Below are 19377 nucleotides of genomic sequence, written 5' to 3'. Positions count from 1 at the left end.
ACAGTAGAATCCTAACACAGTGTGGTGTGTATATTCTTAAATAAGAAAAGCCTGCTCAGTCTATATAAAGTTTCGTGTGTACGCACATTTTCAGGGCTGACCGTCTGATAGTGAATAACCAGTTGGTGTGCGCTTCCCTGAGCAAGACTATCTCTCTCACTCTCCGTGTTCTTTACTTGGCTGTAGTTTTCTTTCTGTAGAGTTGAGGCCTTGTGGGCTCTCCCTGTCTGCTTCGGCATGTCCATTGGTGTTGTCTTTGTTCAGCTCCTGTTTATATAGTTGTGATAGTAAGACTTTATGGTTGTGGATTCCAGCATTTCTAGGAGACACAATCTCCCAGCAAGCTCCCTGATCCTCTGGCTCCTCCAGTCTTCCCACCCATCTTCACAGTGATCCCTAAGCCTTTGGTAAGGGAGGGTTTGTAGATACACCCGTTGACGCTGGCCTCCACAGCTCTGCATTTTGATTAGCTGTGGTTTTCTGTAGTGGTCTCCATCTGTTGCAAGGAGAAGTTTCCTTGATGAAGAGTGAAGACTACGCCTATCTGTGATAATGTCGAGTATTTAGAATGTTAGGGATTGTCCTGGTTTAGGAAAGGGGCGGTTGTAGGTTCTCCATTACCAGCCCTGGGCAGTTGGCCAGGTTTCCTGTACCAGGCACAGTTGCCCTCTTGTTGATCAGGTCTTAAGTCCATTAAAGAGCTGTTGGTTACCACACTACGTGTGCCACTCTTACACCCTGGGCTCATGTGCTGTGCTGAGTGTTATTGTACTTCATATGTGTCATGGCTGGGGAGGGTTGTTGGTTGCTTCCATGCTTTGGGAGTTTGCTTGGTACCTACTGATGTCATGAAAGATAGTCCCCCGGAAGGAGGATTCAGGTCAGTTCTAGATCAGGGATCTCTGAATCCTGTGTCTGAAAGTATGGTGGCTTCAGTAGTAGGGATTTACTTTCCATTTCTGGGGTAACCGACCCTGACCAACAGTTCAAATGAGGGCTTCTCATGCCTGGTGTTGGGTTTTAATAGGTGATTTGGGGCTCCTGGAGAAAACACTGTCATCCCAGATGGGAAACTTTCATTTAAACTATATTGTATATTTATATACAGACTTAGGTATGTTATAGGTATTTTTAGGTAGACAGTTAATAGTATGGTTCCCTTTTTTTATCATTTTCTATAACACAAATTCTAAAATAGTCTTTTAATAACTAACCTGTAGCCAGATATTGGAGGTAAGTGCTAAAAGATCAGAGAGACAAAGGAACAGCCACTGCCACATCTTACCTCTAGGACTCCTCATCCTGAAAAAGCCTTTAGTTCCTATCTCTTTGTGCCTTATATACCTTTCTCTGCCCAGCCATCACTTCCTGGGATTAAAGGCACTATTAGGAGGTCTGGCCTTGTTGGAGTAGGTGTGTCACTGTGGAGGCGGGCTTTAAGGTCTCACATATGCCCATGCCATGCCTGGTGAGACAGACTACTTCCTTTTGCCTGTGACTCAGGATGTAAGGACTTTCAGCTCCAGCACCATGTCTGCCTGCATGCTGCCTTGCTTCCCACCATAAGAACAATGGGCTGAACCTCTGAACTGTGAGTGAGCCACCCCAATTAAATGTTTTCCTTTATAAGAGTTGGTGTGATTATGGTATCTCTTCACAGCAATAGAAACCCTAAGGCAGAAGTTGATACCAGGAGTGGGGTATTGCTGTGATAGGCCTGACCATGCTTTTATTTGAAGGAATGTGGACCTTGGGACTGTGGATTTGAAAAGCTGGTGAATGCTTTAAGAGCTGCCAGGCATGTGTCCAGAGTGTCTCTGAATGGAGACCTTGAGAGATCATTTCATGAAGCTGTGAGATTGAAGCCTGGATTGCATTGGAGACCCCAAGATGCTAAAGATGCCAGAGTCGTGGGATACCTAACAAGGAGAGCTGCTGACAGGGAGTGGAACCAGCCCAAGAGAAAGAAGTGTGTTGCAGTCAACAAAGCTGGAAGGAATTGGAGATCTGAAGAGCTTTTTGACATCAGACATGGAGACATTGAGTTTGGAATTTGCTCAGCTGGTTTTCAGTCTTGCTTTGGTCCAGTATTTCATCACTATGCTCCCTTCCCTATATTTTGAAACAGTAATGTATATCCTGTGCTATTCATTATATGTTGGAAGTATGTGAACTATTTTTTTAACTTTGGATTTTATAGGGGATTACAGTTAAGAGATTGCATGATTCTCAGAAGAGACTTTAAACTTCAGACTTTAAAACATTGTTTAGACTGTGATAGACTATGGGGAACTTTAAAATTGAACTGAATTCACCTTTGCATTATGATATGGCTACAAGCCTTTGGGAACCAGGGAGTAAAATATGGTGGTTTGAAAGAAAATAGCCCCCAAAGGGAGTGGCACTGTCAGGAGGTGTGGCCTTGCTGGAGGAAGTGTGTTGCAGATATTAGATCACAGTGTGAACCCTGGGTGTGCATTATTTACTGGAAAAACCTATTTCTAGGTGTGGTGTAGCTCAGCCCTAGCACACATCTTTAATCCAAGAGTTTTCTGCTTGAATATTGTAAACAGGTTAAACAAAGTCAACCATAGGTCAAGAAGGGGTGAATGCAACCAGTTGACAGTGAACATAATAAACCATAGAGAGTAAGAGGAAGTCACATAGATGGATAGAGACTCTCACAGGAAGTAGAGGGGAGGGACATTCAGTTTGGAAGTTCCTTTTGGTTTGAGATGGCACAGGAGGAGGATGATTCTGGGATGATGGCAGGGGAGGAAGGTCAACTGGGTGCTTTCCTCTGCCTCTCTGAGCTAGTAGGCTTTCACCCCAGCATCTGGCTCCCAAGTCTTTATTGATAAAGTGGAATGTCAGAGACTTAGTTAAAAACAACATTTAGTGCTCCAACCTGTGGCATGACCACATGGTCAGAGAAATCATGCCAGAGGTGAACAAACTAAGAAGTCATCAGATTTGGTAAGACATCTAGGAAGATCTTAAGGAGAAAGTAATACAGTTAAGTAATATTAAAATGAAAAATCTTTCCCACATTAAGGATGACAAATATCACAATGCAGAGAGTTAGGACCCTGTATAGTGCTACTTTAGATGGCTTGAAAATAGAAGCAGAAAATGAAAAGATAAAAGACTTAACTGAGATTGACAAAATACCACTTATATTTACTATCAGTCTGGTAATTCGTATTTTATCCTTAGTAGTCACAGTGGTTTTTTGTAGTTTGATAACTGTGCCAACTATAAAAAGTGGACTGATAAGATACAAGCCTTAGAAAGACTTATAAATGAAAATAAGAAAAATACTCAGACACAGACAGAGGAATTTAGACAGAGCTTACCATGCCACCACATGATGAAACTGAAGAGGGGTAGCCCAAGGTTGTTAGAAAACCAACCTTAGTTTATCCAGTTACTGTACAAGAACTACCAGGAGATGACAGATACCCTCAAGGTTATCAAGAAGTTAAATGGAATCCTATAGGAATATTAGATTTGAGGAGATTTAAGGAAGAGGTCATTTCACATGGTATGCATTCATCCTATATGAAGCAGATATTAAATTCATGGACAACTCAGAACAGAATTATCCCCCAAGACTGGAAAGATTCAGCTACAGCAATATTGGAAGCTGGTCTTCAGTTACAATGGAGAACATGGTGGAAAGAGGAAGCTAGGGTCATAGAACAATGAACTAGGGCTAGAGGAATTAATATTTCCCAAGATCAATTTCTGGGTGAATGTCATTATGCTGAGTTACAAAGAAAGTGTGAATGTGATGATCACATCTTGGCCCTGTGTCATTTAGCAGCTTTAAATGCTTGGGACAAGGTTGAAGAATCAGGTCTGAGTCATTTACTAAAATTAGACAAGGCCCAAAAGAAGACTTCACTGATTTTTTTTAATGAAGATTGACTTCAGCTATAAATAGAATAGTATAAGATTAAGAAGTAAGACAAATATTAATTGAATCATTGGCTTTTGAAAATGCTAATTCAGAATGCAAAAGGGTGATTAGGTCTTTAGAGACAAGGTCAGCACCAATAAATGAATGGATTAGAAACAAAGCTGACATTGAAACTCACGTTTATGATGCTGCTTTGATAGGAGAAGTAATTTCTAAAAGTTTTAAGAAAAATCAAAATGTCAGATGTTTTAATTGTGGTAAGCTAGGTCATTTGAAAAGGGATTGTAGTTCCTAGAAACAATGTTTTTTCTAGAGATAATCCAAAAAGAAGGCCCCAGCCTTCTGGGGTATGTAGAAGGTGTAACAAAGGCCTGCACTGGACTAAAGAATGCAGACCAACAAGGGACAGGCAAGGCAACACTTTGCCATTGCCAAACGCCTTATGAGGCCTCCTACAGACCCCAGTATCAAATTTGATTCAATCATTTCCTGTCAGTGTCGGAGAAACTCATCCACAGAGCAATTAAAAGATTTAATGCCTGTTGTTAAAAACAACACTGCTCTGGATATAATCAAAGACAGAACAGTTTCAGTAGATAAAAAATTCAGGAGAGACCATAAAACAAGTATTTTGGCAAACTGCTATAAATGGTCATAGACCAAAGCTAAAAATACAAATAAATGGCAGTGATATTGAAGGTTTAGTAGACACACAGGCAAATGCAACAATTATTTCACCCAAATCTTGGCATCCACATTGGCCTCTTTGGGAGGCAAATATTCAGATAAAGATTTGAACTTTATCTCAGGTAAACAAAGTGCAAGATGGATTGAGGATATAGGGCCAGAAGGACAAATAAGAAAATTAAAGCCACATGTGGTTAATATAGCCATGAATTTATGGGGATGTGATTTGTTGCAGCAATGGAAAACACAGATGAACATCCTCCAATCTCAGAAACAAACCATAAAATAAAGAATGATTCTCAGAGAAATATTAAAAGGTATTATCAAGAACAGTCACAGACCATTCAGGTTGTACATCAGCAGGACACAATAGCTGTTGGTTTTTTAAAGCTACCAACAGCCCTACCTTTAAAATGGTTAACTAACAAATCCATGTGGGTGGAACAATGGCCTTTGACATTAAAAAAAAAAAAATTCAGGCCTTAGAACATCTGGTACAGGAGCAGCTAAATGCTCACCATATTGAAGAATCAACCAGTCCTTGGAATTCTCCTATATTTGTCATTAAAAAGACATCTGGAAAATGGAGAATGTTAACAGATTTAAGAGTCATAAATAAGGTGATGCAGTCAACGGGCTCTTTACAGCCTAGAATTCTCTTGCCTTCTTTATTACCTAAGGGATGCTCTATTATAATGATTAACTTAAAATACTGCTTTTTTAACTACACCTTTACAGGAACAAGATTCCAACAGGAGAGACCTCTTGAATAAGGAGAGACGATAGTCCATCAGACAGCTTGGTCACTCAAACTAAATTATAAAGACTAACAAATGACATTCACTTGATCAGGCATGAAAAAATAAAAATAAAAAATAATATTTTAGTGATAATTTATCAAAGGCACACTTGCCTTTCTGGCATGAAAGGAAAAATGAGTTTTTTAAATCACATGTCTTAATTCCATGTTAGAATATTAGTCTGTAGATTGTCACGTGGCCCAGGACATCTGGGACATCAACTTTTGAGCTTTCTTCTTAAATACATAGGACATTTTTGTCATTTGATATTGAAAACACAGTTAAGACATTTAAAATGTTTTAAGGAAATTCAAAGTGTTACTACAGTTCAAATTTGTTTTCTAAATCTCTAAGAGTTGGAGTGATATAGAGCTAAGATAAAATATTTGAGCAGAACAATGATAGTCCATGCCTTTGATCCGAGAAGAAACAGCTGGATTTCTATAAGTTAGCTGTTTTCTAAATCCTAGAATTACATAAACAAGGTGGTGGTGGTGCATGCCTTCAATCCCACCACCCTGGACAAAACTCAGACACAGCTCCTAACCGGTATATTTGCATATCATATTTACCGGTCATTAAAAAAAAAAAAAAACCCTCCACAGGGTTACTAGAAAGGCAGCTAATTTCCAATGGGGACAGGAAGGAAGAGCAACTTTTGCAACTGATGGTAAGCTCTTCTCCATGCATACAACCCTGACTAATATTGAACCAAAGAATATCCTAATTATGGATATAATATTTATTGGTGAATTGGCAACTGAGGACTCTTCATAAAAGCAAAAAGGAGTCCACCAACATTTTCCTGTTGGCTTCTATTGAAAAATGCTCTTCATACACAGAGAATAAATATTCTCTGAGAAACAAATCTGGACAATTTACGAGGCATGGAGAACCTTACACTCAGTCATTGTCAACCACCCAAAGCCATGGAAGGAAAGGGATTAGAGTGGAACTGGTACCTGTCTGAATTCCTTCGTGACCAGGATGTGGGAGCAAAGGGGGTCTGTGCCTTCCTGCACTGAGAAAATAACTCATTTGTCTAAACTCCTGCCCCAAGAGAGGCACTATTGAACAGTGGAAACCAATGGAATGGTCACAGCATTTGGCTAACACAAGGTTTACCGATGGTTCATCAACCACTGATGGAACCAAACCAGTGGAAAGCAGCAGACTATAGACGAGGGCATGCAATGGCCAGTCCTGAGGGAGGAACCACAAAATCAGCACAGCACTATCGACTATAAGACATGCAACTAGAAAAGCAAAAGGAAAATCTCTATCATCTCCAGTTTGTTGTATGTGTGCAGTGGTACAGCTACACGGTCATCGAAATGGAAAACCACTGACTGCCAGATAAATGGCAAAGATATCTGGTCATGGGAGGCGTGAGTGGAAACGGCAAAACCCAGCAAAACTTAGCAAAGATGTCAAATTTCATGAGGCTCATGCAGGCCAGACAGACAAAACTTCTGAAAATAGTGAAACAGTGGACAAATCAGCATCGTGTTGAGTTGAGACTCGCATATTAAAATTTGCCAGGGAACAAATTCAGAATAAATCATCAAGAATGATAGAGTATACATTAGGAAAACTTGGAAGTGTACCCCAACACTAAAAAATAAGGGGAAATGGAGAACCAAATTAAACCAGCATAACCCTATGAGAAGAACTACTATAGCAAGGAGGTGGTTCACACCTTTAATCTCAGCACTTGGGAGACAGAGGCAGGCACATAAGAATTACAGTGATTTAAATTTAAAAGCCTCTTGCAAAAGGCAGGCTGAAATTCAAAGTGAATGTCCTTTGTGATCTAAAAATAAATACACTTAAGCCTTGAATTTATATATATAGAGAGAAAGGAGAACATAGGTATATTACCCACACATACTAAGGTATATTTAGTTTCAAAATTTCAAAAGAATTTGAAAGAATATTTTTCTGTTGAAAAGAAATTGAAAAATTGAAAGAATACTTTTTCTGTTGCCAAAATACATTTTGCCCTAGGAAAGATATAACCTATCAAAAAAAAAAAAAAAAAAAAAAAAAAAAAAAAAAAAAAACCCAGAGTTAGGGTTTCAGCAGGGTTTTGCTTTTATCTTTCCAAGAGAATAAAAGCATCCAACTAAGGAATCCACAGACCACTGGACAAGTTAAACATCTGAAGAAAAGGGACAGATCATCAAGAGAAAGTGTCCCAAGAAAAAGAGTAAATTGGCCAGGCGGTATCGCCCACTTCCAGCTGACTGGCCTGAAATGCCAGCTCAGAGCCCCCGCCTAGTACCAGCACCATGCCACCATCTTAACCAAGTGGCTGCCCCTTCCCACCAGAAACCCACCCAAGGTTCTCTGCAAACAGTGGACACCTTTGGGTTGACTGCTGTATTCTACATAGCCAGGATTGCCATGAAGTTGACAAACAACACCCAAAGGTCAGTTACAGACTACCAACTGCTCAGGACATTCAAATTGCTGCATTCATGTGAGACAGACACTAACATTTTACAGAACTTTGAACTCAAAAATACTTAATTCTAAAACTGCCAAATACAACCAAACTGGACGTCATGGGAAACTAGGCAGAAATAGCTTCATTATTATAAATAGTTTTACTGAGTTAGAGTTAAAACCTGTCCTTTTTAATTAGACAAAAAGGGGGAAATATTGCAGGATATTCGCTCACACTGTGATCCCCTAGATTGTGTTATTTACTGGAAAAACCTCTTTCTAGTTGTGGATTGGCTCAGCCCTAGCACACACCTTTAATCTAAGAGCTTTCTGCCTGAATATTGTAAACAAGATTAAATAAAGTCAATCATAGGTCAAGAGGCAGAGCAAGCAACCAGTCAGCAGGAAGTGGACAAGACAAAAACAGAGACAGTAAGAGGAAGTCAGGAGGACAGAGAGAGACTCACAGGAAGTAGAGGGGAGGGACATTCAGTTTGGGAGTTCCTTTTGGTTTGAGATGGCACAGGAGGAGAAGGCTTCTGGGATAATGGCAGAGGAGGAAGGTCAGCTGGGTGCTTTTCTCTGCCTCTCTGAGCTAGTGGGCATTCACCCCAGCATCTGGTTCTCGAGTCTTTATTGGCAAAATCAAATGATTAAGATTTTAGCCGGGCGGTGGTGGCGCACGCCTTTAATCCCAGCACTCAGGAGGCAGAGCCAGGTGGATCTCTGTGAGTTCGAGGCCAGCCTGGGCTACCAAGAGAGTCCCAGGAAAGGCGCAAAGCTACACAAAGAAACCCTGTCTCGAAAAACCAAAAAAAAAAAAAAATTAAGATTTTGTTAAAAACAACAGAAGTGTGTCACTGTGGAGGCGGGCTTTGAGCCATGCTCAGTGAGACAGGTCACTTCCTGTTGCCTGAAAGTCAAGATGTAGGACACTCAGCTACTTCTCTATCACCATGTCTGTCTGCACACTGCCTTGCTTCCAGCCATGACAATAATGGACTAAACCTCTGAAACCATAAGCCACCATAATTAAATGTTTTCCTTAATAAGAGTTGCTGTGATTATGGTGTCTCTTCACAGCAATAGAAACCCTAACTAAGACAGCTAGTGTGCACAAGAAAAAAACCATTTGGAGGTGAGGGGTCAAAGGAGACTTAGTCAAGTTACATAAAATGATAAATAAGCTCTGGAAAGCTGGGTTCCACAAGGGGCCTACAGCTAACAGTATGGTATATAATTCAGCTTTGCTGAGAGGGTAGATCACATGTTGTTGTTCTTACCATAGTAATAATAATGAATGGGAGAAACCTCGGGGAGATGACAGATTCATTTACGGCCTTGATAGTGATATGTTTTCAAGAGTATGTGCATACCCTCGAACTTAACAATTTGGATACATTAGTTGTGTCTAGTTTATGCCACTTACATGCCAATAAATGGTTTTAAGTTTTTAAAAGAATTTTATTATACTTACTTCTGTTTCTTGCATGCCTACATATGTGGTTGCATATTCCATGACATGCATGCTGAGGTCAGAGGACAACTTGTAGGAGTCAGTCACTCCTCTGGGTGGGGCCCAAAGACAGAATTTAGGTTGTTAGGCTAAGCCGTTCTGCCAGCCTGCTTTTAAGTTGGTTTGTTTCTAAAAACAGTCTGGAAACCATTGTGGAATTGGAAGTCAAAGGCATACACAGAGCTGGCAGGGCAGTAGGTTGGGAATGTAGTACTAGTCATTAGACTACTGGGCAGTAGACTAGTAAGGCTAGAGCAAAGTGGCCCTCATAGTGAGGACAGCTGGACTTCTCTCAGTGACCATGACATCCACGCAGGGCAGTGTTGGACATTATGTCTCAGATATTCCCCCATACGTGTGTGAAGTTTCACAACAAAGAAAGGATGTGTATGAGTCTGAGGAGCAGGCTCAGGAGGGTTTCTGGCTGCTTCCCACAGTTCGCCCTGCTGAGTCCGATCTCGACCATGCTGCAGTTTGGGAAGGTTAATTTGATTGTCAACTTGACAGGATTAGAATCATCTAAAAGACAAGCCTCTGATCACAGCTGTGAGGGAGTTCCTAGAGTAGGTTAGACTGGGAAAGCTCACCCACTGAGACAGCGCCACGCCATGGGCTGAGTTTCCAGACTGAACACAGGAAAATGAGCAGCCAGCACTGCTCATCTGTGTGTGTGTGTGTGTGTGTGTGTGTGTGTACAGATGCAGTGTGGCCGGATGCAGTGTGGCCAGATGCAGTGCGGCCAGATGAAGTGTGGCCAGATGCAGTGTGGCCAGATGCAGTGTGGCCAGATGCTCCTCCAGTTCCCTCTGCTGTGATGTCCCCACCCTGAGGGACTGTGCACTCAAATTGTGAGTTAAATAAATCTTTAAGTTGTTTTGTGTTTCACCGCAGCAGCAGGAGCTTAGGGTGAATGCTGGCTGCCAGCCTGTCGTGCCTCCTCTGAATTCGCAGGTGTTGAAGCTGTGGTTTGCACACAGATACCTGATGTGTCAGCAAACCTCCTGGCTCCCATCTACCCTGTGAGCACACTCAAAGAAATATACCCGAGTAGTGAAAAGGATGCTGCATCATACATTCCAGGGCAGATTGGGCAACACCACACGTTGAGAGAACAGTGGAATTCACACTTGTCTGGGCCTCGTGGAAGACCTTGCCTGACATTTTTGGCTAACAAGACTGCTTAAAACAACTGTTTGTTTAAGTAGAAAGGCCCAAGGGGGTCTCAGGTAGCTGCTGTAATCCTAGACCTCAGAATTTCTGCAGTGAACGGAGCAAAGACAAAAATATGCTAGGTTGGCTTTAATCGCTTCCGCCACCAAATGAGTTTGGGGTTGTGCTGGTCTCACTACTGTGACCAAATGCCTGACTAAAGCAACTTAGGAAGGGAGCAGCTATTTGGGCCTATGGTTCCAAGGGAATCAGTTCTTCACAGTAGGGAGAGCGGGGGCAGCCGGCCTATGTCAATAATCAGGAAGTTGAGACTGATGCGTGTTCTCTGCTCACTTTCTCCTTTTTATCCAGAGACCCTAGCCCACAGAGCGCTGCTGCCCACACCTTAGATTAATCTAACAGTCCTCACAGACATGCCCAGAGACTTCTTTCCATGATGATTCTGAAGCCCATCACACTGACTGTCACGATCAACCACGTGGCTGGTATCTTTGCTTTGCCCGGCCCGAGCCTGCTTTTGTGGTGATATTGTGTCCCCCAATATATCGTACACCCTAATAAATTTATCTGGGGTCAGAGAACAGGACAGCCACTAGACAGATATCGAGGGCAGAAAGTGGTGGCACACACACCTTTAATCCTAGCATTCCAGAGACAGAGATCTGTCTGGATCTCTGTGAGTTCAAAGCCAAACTAGAAACAGTCAGGCATGGTGACTCATGCCTTTAATCCCAGGGAGTGATGGCAGAAAGCAGAAAGGTATTTAAGGCGTGAGGATCAGGAACTAGAGCTGGTTAAGCTTTTAGGCTTTTAGCAGCAGTTCAGCTGAGGTCCATTTGGATGAGGACACAGAGGCTTCCAGTCTGAGGAAACAGGATCAGCTGAGGAATTGGCAAGGTGAAGTAGCTGTGGCTTGTTCTGCTTCTCTGATCTTCCAGCATTCACCCTAATACCCGGCTTCAGGTTTGATTTTATTAATAAGAACTTTTAAGATTCATGCCACACGCTTTCCCCCTTCCATGTCTGGATCTCAGCCTGGGAGGCAACCCCTTGGAACCTCACAGCAAGGCTGCTGTCCTTGACCATGCGTTGGGAGGGAGCGTGGCTCCCAGCAGCACTTTTACCATGGCCTTGTTCCTTCTGTGGAAGGGTGAGATCTTGAAGACAGTTTTTGTTTTATTTTGTTTCCTATAAACCTCTGTGACACCTAGTTCAAAGGCCCCTTCCTTCCCTCATCCCTGTGACTTGCAGCTGGGACCACCTTGAGTCCCTACATTCTCTCATTTGGGCTCATATACTGGTGGTCCTAAATAGGATGTAATCCTGCAACATCTAGAGACATCATGGCTGTTGGGGTGGAAGGTTGACGCTGACATCGAGCAGAGATGTGACACTCTGTGACACACAATAGAGAGTGCCCGATCCCAAATGTCAGGAGAGCCAAGGCTGGGAGAGCTACCCTGCTCTAGGTAGACAGAGTCTGGTAATTAGCATCTCCTCCCACTGCCCTGGTACAGAATGCCACCCGGTTCCCGCTGACTGACACGGTACCAGATTTAGTAAACATTACCTTAGGGGATTTCAGTGAATGAGGGACTGTGGACTACGAAGGAAAGCACAGAGATCTTGTCCTACAGAAAGAAAAAGCCCTTAAACAGAACACTGAGAAATTTGACTCCATCAGAATGAAAGGACCCCAGAGCTAGAGACCAGCCTGCAGGAGGACATGTGAGGCAGCCAGAGCTGACAAAGTTAAATATAACTCAGATATTCAGAATGCTCAAAGTATGTCTGCTGCCCAAGAAATCTAGCTGAAGAAAATGGATAAATGTAGAAGAGAAAAACTAAAGCATTAAAATACATACAATTAGATGTCTGATTTCAGTCTTCTGGTAAATATGAATTAAAGCAAGAGTATTAATTTACATCTATTATATTGACAAACACTGAAAGCTGGCTTAATTCTGAGTGTTGGCAGGGATCTGTTGCTATATAGAAATGACCGTGCTCTGTGGCTAGAATGTGGATGGGGCAGGACAAGAGCAGTGGCGTGGCAGTGTGACAAATTAAGCACAGGAATGCAGACCTTAAAGTCAGAAAATCATTTCATTCATTATATATCCCTACACGTTCATAATGTAATAGTCACCCGTGTTTGTTGGAGTGTTCCTGGAGGGGGAGGGGGAGTTGGAGGCATTCCTACGTCCCTCATAGGGGATATGTATAGGAAAACTGGTGGGTGTTCACTATGGAACATATTGTGTCTTCTAGCAGCAGTATATTAGATATTCAGAGAGTAGCATAGAAATGTCTTCAACATATAGAGAGCCAAGAAAATGCAAATGAGATATGTGACACAGTATCATTTTTTTTTATAAATTAATGAAACATGCCCATCAAATAAACATGCATGTTTCTGATGAGTACAGAGTGTGGTGGTTAATAGTCATTGTCAGTTTGTTAGGATATGGAATCACCATGGAAACACACCTTTGGGCTTATTATCTATGAGGTTGTTTTCTGGAAGGTTTATCTAAGGAGGGAAGGCATTCTCTGATGGTGGGTGGAACTGTTCTCTGACTTGGGCTCAGACTGGATAAAAGGAAGAATGGTGAAAGCAAGCTGAAGAGGCCTGTATCTCTCCACGGAGGCTGGCTGTGGATGCTGACTGAGGATGCTGACTGAGGAGGCTGACTGAGGATGCTGACTGAGGATGCTGACTGAGGATACGATGTGACAGCTCCCTCCTGGCCGCCATGCGTACCCCACCGTGATGGACTCACCAAATGGCGAGTCAAATAAATTCTTCTTCCCGTAGACCACTTTTTGTTACAGCAAGAAAAGAATTGGGTACAGAGAGCCAAGGGGTGTGCGGAGGGTATGATAATTAACCCCAGCATGACCACCCCAACAGGAAGCCACTGCAGGGCCCACACCCTCTATTCCTGCCTTCTTGCCACCCAGGGAAATGGCATCCTCTGTCCACGTGCTGCCCTCCCGTCTGACTCTAGCTTTGTTAGTGATTGACTTCGACTGTCTGCTAGCTGTTAGTGACTCGGCCGGCCTCTGACCCGGCAAGTGTCTCCAGTGCTGTTAATTAACTAAGTTGTCTTTGTTTTCACAGCTACTGAGAAGTAGCTTCAGTCTTCGTTAGTTAGCTCCTTGTCTGGGCATGCTCTGGGGTCTCTTTCCTAAAGTAGGCAAGAAGTAAAGATGGCTTCTAAGAAAGCCATCTTTACTTTGTTTATTATGACTAGCAGCACCAGGAGCAAGGACGTACGAAGGAGACTGAGCCTCACACGTGTGTGTTCGAGGGCTTTCGGGGGGCCAGGGCCCTGTCCTCTCATGTTTAGCTTGGCCGTCTTGGTTCTTTGTTATTCCCAATTGCTCCCAGCCTCCCCGGTTTAAACACATCTGAGCAGCTTACAGCTCTCACCAGGGACGCCTCTCCATTATCACCTACGGTAGCTGCCTTCCGCCTCAGCTTCATGGAGCCCAGGCTGGCCTGAAGCTTGCTACAGCAGAAGATGACCTTGAACTGCTGCTCCTCTTGCCTCTACCTCCCAAGGGCTAGTACCGCAGGTGTGCGTCACCCCCACCCCCACCCCCAGTGCTTCTTTTTATTTTAACCAGCACAGCGTGATTGTACATATTTACAGGGCATGGTGTGATGATGTGGAAATTAGATTAGGATAATTGGTATATCCTTCACCTCAGACATTCATTATTTCTTTGTTGTGATACAATAAAGTGTATTAACCCGGAAAAGCTCACCGATTTTCCCATCCTTCAGATGAAGCCTGTAATTAAATTATGGTTCCCTCCAGCCCCCACTGCAAATTTAGAGCACCGTGTTCTGTAATTTAAACATTAAAATGTAATGTTCTTCCTGTGCTTAATTCTTTCCCTTTCATTTTATTTTATTTTTTCTGTGATTAAAGACCAATTGATTGCCCCACATTTACCTTCTGAACTCCAGGAAACTGGATAGGGCATCAAAAATACATTTTAAATTTGATCTTTTAGTAATTTTCACACTGAGATAGTGAACAAAGTTTGGCTGAACCCTACTGGAGGAGTGATTTCATCCCCCCACCCTACCCTAGTAAAAGGTGAACAAAGAAAGTGGCCCTGGGCCCAGATGTTTGGAGACTCACCCACCGGGCACCTTTTCAGCTTTTTGTCTCGGTGTCTGAATCTTCACAAAAGAAATGAGCTTTTGGTGCTGGGGGAATGGTTTGGTAGGTAAAGTCCCTGCCATACCAACACAAGGACTGAGTTTGGGTCCCGAGCACCCATGTAAAAGCGGAACGTGGCGGTGTGTGGTTATGGCTGGAGTTACCGGCGATCCTGGGGGTGTGCTGGCCGCCAGCCTAGCCCAAACTGCAAGGCGGTAGGCTATGAAGCTCTATGGACTCCTGGTCATGATCACAGATGGTCTGAGAACTCCTAAAGGAAGTGTACCTGCAGAGTCCGGGCTGTGCAGGGCTGTAGGCTGGAGCAAGACTTCATGCAGCTGTTTCCTCACAGGACAAAGATCACAGTAGGAGGCACTGAAGTGAGGCTTTGTCGTCCCCATAACTATTGTCACCACTGTCCTTCTGAGTAAGGATAGGATTCCTGTCTCAGTCTTGGGTCTGAGAAGATAAGAGGTACCTGAGAATCCCCACCAGGAAGCAGACAGGTACTCTGGGTTAGGACCAGAATTTCACATTAGTTACATGGTAGACAAAACTGAGGTTTTGTGCCTCAAAAGTCTCCCTACATATCAGGTATGTGGGTAAGTGTCTGAAACCCCAGCAACAGGAAACTCAGGATCATGAGTTCAAGGCCAGCCTGAGCTGCATAGTGAGCCCCTTTCTCAAAACAAAACAGATCTGGGGGAAAAGCTACAACTTCTATAGCCAGCAGACTGAACATAGCTAAAAAGAAAATCAATACACTAGAATGTATATCTGAAAAACTTCCCAGAATGCTACGTGGAAAGACAAAGGACTGGAAAATACTGAAAAGGGGCTGAAGTGTAAGACTAGAGAACAGATCTTAGCAGAGTTACAGGAAAAGTTAGAGAGAGGCTAATGATTGTCACAATTGAAAGACAGGAATCCTAAGTTAAGGGAGTACAATGAATTCCAAATAAACAAACAAATCAACGCTTAGGAATGAAAGTGTAGCCAGACATGACGGTTCACGTGCCTGCTACAGCGGCATCCAGAGGCTGAGGCAAGGACTGCAACCTGAAGGCCAGCCTGGGCTATGGACAAAGACTTTAGGCTAGCCTGGGATACAAAGTAAAACTGTCAGAGAGAGAGAGAGAGACAGAGACAGAGAATGAAGAAATGTAAATTAACCATTTTAAGGAAGTACTAAGAAGTTTCTGTGAATTAAACTGTAGGATTATTAAATGATGGAGCAATCCTGTTTCTAGGATTTGATTTTAAAAGTTGATTTTAGAGTTTCCATTCCAACAACTGGCCTCATCCAGTCTAGCATGGAGTAAGTACATCTCTCCTATCAGTGAGTCACTAAGATCAGAGGGCATGAAATCAGTGAAAAAGATACATATTGGGATTTTCACCAACGACCTTATAACTCTTGGAAGCTGCTTTTCCCAATTATTCAGGGCGCTTCAGTTAAACTGCATTTAAACACACCCACAGTTCCATCCCAGGTGGAAGAAGAGACCTGATTTCCAAAAAGTTGTCCTCTATCCTCTGTACACACGCTGTGACATGAGCACACACACACACACACACACACATACACACACACATACAAATACACATGTGCAAATATATAAATAGGAATACATTATTAAATAAAAAAGATGAGTTAAATAAACAAACAGATGTGTATTGTTTATGAAAAAGTGATCCAATTTTACAGTATTTTCTTCGAATTGATGAACAGATACAGATAATCAACAAGCTTGCATAACTTGATATATCCACCTTAAGAAACAGGAGACTGGCAAAGAGTACTTGGAAAAAAGAACAAGGTAAGATGCTCACCAGGAAATTCAAGCTTATTTGTCAAATCTGAGTAGTTAGGGAGGCATAGCGAATGCTGGGGAATGACCAAGAAGAGAAAGGAGAAAGAATGGAGACAAAGCAGGCCATACAAACATTAGGACCAGAAACGACAGAGGTATGCTGCAACCCATGGTGAAGCAGGGACTGCTTGATAAAAAAACAAAACAAAAAACAAACAAACAAAAAACCTTTAGAATTCTCTTTCTTTTTTTTTTTTTTTTTTTTTTTTTTTTTTTTTTTTTTTTGGTTTTTCGAGACAGGGTTTCTCTGTGTAGCTTTGCGCCTTTTCCTGGAACTCACTTGGTAGCCCAGGCTGGCCTCGAACTCACAGAGATCTGCCTGGCTCTGCCTCCCGAGTGCTGGGATTAAAGGCGTGCGCCACCAACGCCCAGCGAGAATTCTCTTTCATTATCAAGAAGTAAAATACCTTGTGAACTACAAGTCAGAAAGCGATCAACTTTATTTAAGAATGCAGATGTGAAAACTAGAACATTTTAAAGTATAGGAGAGGGAAACTCTACTCTCCAGGATCTACAACATAGCCTGATAGTGGGTCAATTAACGAGAGAAACCCTGAAGCTTTATTAAGAGTGTGGAAGCACCATGCACAAAAAGAACAAATGTCCTAAGATCCATTGGGACCTAGATGAGTATAGACCTTCTCCATAGGAGAGAGAGCACATGGAAAATTTGGAGGAGAGTAAATTATTTGGAGAGTGTGGATGGGACCTCAGAACACTAGACTGTACCCCTGTCCAGGGTGAATGTTGTGGTTCCTTTTCCTGTTGCTGTGATAAAATACCCCGAACAAAGTCAACTTAAGGGAGAAATGTTCATTTGACTCATAATCTCGGGTGACAGCCCACCACTGCAGACGGCAGGAACTTGAAGCAGCGAGTCACACGGCACCCACAGCCAGGAGCAGAGAGCAGTGAGTTAATGTGTGCTCGCTAGTGCTCAGCTTGCTCTATCCACAATTGTGCAATCTGGAGTCCCCTGCCTAGGGAGTGGTGCCACTCACAGTGGGTGAGTCTTCCCACCACAGCTCAGGTAATCAAGGTAATTACACACACACACACACACACACACACACACACACACACACACACACACAGGCATTGAGGCAATCCTCCCTCCCTCCCTCCCTCCCTCCCTCCCTCCCTCCCTCCCTTCCCTGAGAACTGAATCCAGAACCCTGTGCATGGTAGACAAATACTCTACCACTGACCTACATCCCTAGCCCCTAAGATCTCAAAAGCATGATTTAAAAGAAATTTTGATTAAAGTGACCATATTAAGATGAAATTGCTAGGGAAATGGTGTACAGCTAAAATTCATGCCTGAGGACTGGAGTCATTATCCTCAGAACCCACATAGATGCCTAGTGGATGTGTTGTCTATCTGTAATTTCAGTGCTCAGTCCCCCAAGGAAGCTGGCTAGCCAGATTAGTCATGGCAGTGAGCTCTGGGGGAAGAACAACCTAGGAGAATTCTCAGCGTCAACTCTGGTCCTCCACACACATACACATGTGTGTGTACAAACATAGATGCTCACACATATGCATGTACACCATACACACTTAAAAGATAAAGAAAATTAAATCTTTAGGGTTGAGGAGATGGCTCAGAGGGTAAAGGCATTTGCTGTGTAAGTGTGAAAACATGAATTTGAATCCCCAAAAGTCATGTAGAGCCTAGCACATGCCTATACCAGTGCGTCTACAGCAAGATGGGAGACAGAAGCAGGAGCATCCACATGAGCTCACAGGCAAGCTAGTCTGGTGTGTGCTGTAGCAAAGCAGCAAGGGACCCACAAGGTGGAAAATGAAGACCAACACTACAGTTGCCCTCCACATGCAGCACACACACACACACACACACACACACACACACAGATTTTAAAAGTAAAGACTTTCTCAAATGGCCACCTAAAGATAATCCACAAACCAGAAAGAAATTTATAGCATAACATTAAAAGACTATTATCCCAAATACATTACATTTATAGAATTAAAAATCAGTTGAACAACTCAAACAATGCAACAGATTAACAAATTGTCATGACAGACAAAAACCATGGTTAATCATTGATCTCACAAACGTGCTCCAGCCTCCTTCTTAGTGACAAATATAAATTAGTGATCATGTTTTTTAAATCTCTATCAAGTTGTCTAGAATTTTAAAATTCTCAGCTCCACAGTGTCAAGTATTAGGAACCAGAACAATGAGGACTTATTCATCGTGAGGGCAGATGTGTGCTGGATTTACACAGGGAGTAATTCAGAATCATCTAGGAAGACGGTGTTCTAAGCTCCACCCTGGGGAGCCTCACTCAGGTTCCCAGGGGAAAAGGTACAGTAGCATCAGTGCTCGGCTAACCATTACTGAGGAGGGAAATGGGAACAATACTTATCTCAAAGAGAGTGGATGAATTGTGGCCTGTGCGTTTATTGAAATAATATATCCAGCTGTCAGAGGAGTGGTAGCTACACTCGTGGCCACCGATAAATCTCATATACACAATACTGTGCTTAAGAAGGTTACGGGAAAACCTGTATAGCATGTGCATGTACATGGCTCCATGTACGTAAAGACTCAAAACCGTGTAAACTTAAAGAAATTGGTCAAATAAAGAGGCTTTAAATGTTACTGTATAATCTGTACTTTGTAATATCTGATCATTGCATGGTTCACTAACCTCCAAGCTAACAGAAAATTAAGCATTAACTTTGGTGCTAACAAAAAATATCTGCTGTACCAAAACCTTTAAAATTCATCTACAGAATTTTGGTATCTGAATAG

Source organism: Peromyscus eremicus, chromosome 9, assembly GCF_949786415.1.
Source record: "Peromyscus eremicus chromosome 9, PerEre_H2_v1, whole genome shotgun sequence".
In the NCBI taxonomy this organism is placed as follows: domain Eukaryota; kingdom Metazoa; phylum Chordata; class Mammalia; order Rodentia; family Cricetidae; genus Peromyscus; species Peromyscus eremicus.
This window is presented reverse-complemented; position numbering follows the sequence as displayed.